The 4,130-nt window shown below is 37.8% G+C and overlaps 1 pseudogene; it reads right to left on the bottom strand.

Moving 5' to 3' along the window:
• Nucleotides 1–119, bottom strand: LOC131805234 (5S ribosomal RNA; annotated as a pseudogene).
• Nucleotides 120–4,130: the final 4,011 nt, after the last annotated feature.

Below are 4,130 nucleotides of genomic sequence, written 5' to 3'. Positions count from 1 at the left end.
TGCCAACAACACGCGGTGTTCCCAAGCGGTCCCCCATCTAAGCACTAACCGCGCCCGACGCTGCTTAATTTTGTTGATCGGACGAGAACCGATGTGCTCAGCGTGGTATGGTCGTTGGCAAAGAAGCATAGTTTATTTTGCTTCACATGCCTAACAGTAGTTTTAATATAACCATTTATTTAATTCATTTCCTTGGTTTACATAAATACTTAATGGCTAAAGTATGTGATAGTAATATATTCCATTTACTCTAAGTATAGTATAAGTTAATAATCTGTTTTTGTTTTGCCCAAATAAATTAAAAAAGGGGCTAGTGTTTATAAATTTATATTATCTTACAACTAAAATACTTAATATCTAAACTTAAAACTAACTATATACAATATTTACATAATTACTGATCCATTATATATACTGGATTTAGTGCAGGGTCATATTGATTATACTTTCTGTGGTAATAAATAAGTTTATTATTGGCTAATAAAAGGCCTTCCTCTTGTAACTTCAATAGAGCCACTGGTGGTAAGTGTTTTCGTCTTAGCAAAACATCTATATTTTCGTTGCGTTACCTACTTTTATTGCTGGTATATACCTTCTTAGTCCAGGATAGCTTGCCCTATGTTTTCCATGTAACACGATGGATAAACATTTTTGAACATTTAATTTAAGTCCCCATTTGTTAAAATAGGAACATAATTTGTTCATGTAAATATTTAATATTCGCTCTAACGTGTGTCCAAAACGCCCTCGCAATGCCAATAACACATCATCAGCGTAGGTCAATAGCAGAGCTCCTTCAGGTGGCGAAGGGATGTCACTGATGAAAATGTTGTTCAGGACCGGTCCAAGCAGTGATCCTTGTGGAACACCTGCTTGAACCAATCGTTGTACAGACATACAGTCACCAACTTTAACAACTTTTTGTTAAAATAGGAACATAATTTGTTCATGTAAATATTTAATTTTCGCTCTAACGTGTGTCCAAAACGCCCTCGCAATACCAATAACACATCATCAGCGTAGGTCAAAGGCAGAGCTCCTCCAGGTGGCGAAGGGATGTCACTGATGAAGATGTTGTACAGGACCGGTCCAAGCAGTGATCCTTGTGGAACACCTGCTTGAACCAATCGTTGTACAGACATACAGTTACCAACTTTAACCCTATACGTCCTTTCCCTCAGAAAACCCGCAATCATTCTACATATTTACATATTACACCATTCTGCCACACGGTGTCAAAAGCCTTGGCAAAATTGAGACCTATAGCCATTGTGACCATTTTTCTCCTGTACTGCTAAAGCATGTGTAGTAGAATGATTTGGTCTGAAGCCAAATTGGAAATTGTTTAAGATATTTCTGTCTTCAATTATAGTTTTAATTTTTTCCAAAGAAAATATTCAAACAATTTACTAAATGGAGACAGGAGAGAAATGGGTCTATAAATACCGCACAGTTTTTTGTCTGAATTTGGTTTCTGAATCGGAATAACCAAATCATTTTTCCACGCTTTTGGCTGTGGTTAAATAAGATTGTGATGAATACTTGCATGGCATTTCCCGCTCTTTTCAGTGCCACATCTGGAATCTCATAGATTCCACAAGACTTTTTTGAGGGTTTTTTCATTATTGCTGTCCCGACTTTTGAGGGATCAACAAAACCACCTTCATGCCAGCAGGCTGCATTGCTAACCGCTGTCTTTATCTTCAACCCCTTCAACTACCTCATTTATGAGACTGGAAAAGGAGTCAGGAGATGTATCATCTTCAATATGGTGTGTATTTTGCAGATGATGCGCAATTAATTCGGCTTTAACAGTATCATTCGTTATCTGCTCACCACTGGCATCAATAAGAGCCTCTATTGGTTCCCTAACAGCAATACCAGCAGCCCTTTTAACCTTACCATATGTGGCCGAATTTACCCTTATATTTTCTAACGTATTTTTATACCCTCCACCAAAAAAGTATGGAGGGTATATTAAGTTCGTCATTCCGTTTGTAACTCATCGAAATAATCATTTTATACCCAACAAGTAAAAAAGCAGTAAGCTCGGCCGGGCCGAACTTTGAATACCCTCCACCATTTGGAACGTATTAGAAAATTTTCAAAAAAATAAAATCCATTAAAAATTCTTTTAAAATCTTTAAAATATCTAATATAGGAAGGTGCCGATATATGGGGGGATATACGATATTGTGGACCTAAAAATACAAATCTATGTCTGCGTGTAAAGTACTCACAAGGAACTCCTTGTATGGATTTTCAGATAATTTCATTGGAAAAAGTGGCTAAAATCATCAAAATAACGAATATAGGGGAGTACCGTTAAATGGGGGCTATACGATATTGTGGACCTATATAGATAATTCTCTGCCGAAGTATAAAGTACCCACAAGGAACTCCTTGTGTGGACTTTCAGACAATTCCGATGAAAAATGTGGGTAAAATCATAAAAATACCGAATATCGGGGGTACCGTTATATGGGGGATATACGATATCGTGGACCTGTATAGACAATTCTCTCCCAGGGGGTAAAGTACTCGCAAGGAACTACTTGTGTGGATTTTAAGACAATTCCATTGAAAAATGTGGCTAACATAATCAAAATACCGAATATCGGGGGGTACAGTTATATGGGGGATATACGATATCGTAGACCTATATAAACAATTCTTTTTGAGGTGGTAAAATGCTCACAAGGGACTCCTTTTGTGGAATTTCAGACAATTCCATTGAAAATATGGCTAAAATCATCAAAATGCCGAATACCGGGGGGTACCGTTATATGGGGGCTATACGATATTGTGGACCTATATAGATAATTCTCTGCCGAGGTGTAAAGTACCCACAAGGAACTACTTGTGTGGATTTTCAGACAATTCCATTGAAAAATGTGGCTAACATCATCAAAATACCGAATATCGGGGGTACCGTTATATGAGGGCTATACGATATCGTGGACCGATATAGCCTATCTTCGAACTTGACATGCCTGCAGACAAAAGAGAGATATGTGCAAAATTTTTGGCTTCCTATCTTAATTCGTTTAGACTGTAGAGTGATTACAACAGGCGGACAGACGGACGGACAGGGCTAAATCGTCTTAGAATTTTACGCTGATCAAGAATATATATACTTTGTTGGGTCTAAAATGATTGTTTCGATGAGTTACAAACGGAAGGACGAACTTAATATACCATCCATACTTTTTTGGTGGAGGGTATAACAAAGTATATATATTCTTGATCAGCGTAAAATTCTAAGACGATTTATCCCTGTCCGTCCGTCTGTCCGGTTGTTGTAATCACGCTACAGTCTAAACGAATTAAGATAGGAAGCTAAAATTTTGCACAGATCTCTCTTTTGTCTGCAGGCATGTCTAGTTCGAAGATAGGCTATATCGGTCCACGATATCGTATAGCCCCCATATAACGGTACCCCCGATATTCCCTATTTTGATGATGTTAGCCACATTTTCCAATGGAATTGTCTGAAAATCCACACAAGTTGTTCCTTGCGAGTACTTTACCCCCTGGGAGAGAATTGTCTATACAGGTCCACGATATCGTACATCCCTCATATAACGGTACCCCCCGATATTCGCTAATTTGATGATTTTACCCACATTTTTCAACGGAATTGTCTGAAAATCCACGAAAGGAGTCCCTTGTGGGCATTTTACCCCCTCAAAAGGAATTGTCTATATAGGTCCACGATATCGTATATCCCCCACATAACTGTACCCCCCGATATTCGGTATTTTGATGATGTTAGTCACAATTTTCAATGAAATTGTCTTAAAATCCACACAAATAGTTCCTTGTGAGTACTTTACCCCCTGAGAGAGTACTTTACCCCCATACAACGGTACCCCCCGATATTCGGTATTTTGATGATTTTACTCACATTTTTCAACGGAAGTGTCCGAAAATCTACACAAGGAGTTCCTTGTGGGTACTTTATACCTCGGTAGAGAATCTATATCTATAAAAGAGGAAAATGTTTGTATGTTTGTTTGTTTGTTTGTTTGTAATTTATGGACTCGAAAACCGCTGAATAGATTTTCCTGAAAATTTCCATATATACTGCAACATCGCCTGAAAGTAACATAGGCTATATACATTTTTGA

This window comes from Musca domestica, unplaced genomic scaffold (assembly GCF_030504385.1).
Source record: "Musca domestica strain aabys unplaced genomic scaffold, Musca_domestica.polishedcontigs.V.1.1 5, whole genome shotgun sequence".
NCBI lineage: Eukaryota > Metazoa > Arthropoda > Insecta > Diptera > Muscidae > Musca > Musca domestica.
This window is presented reverse-complemented; position numbering and strand designations above follow the sequence as displayed.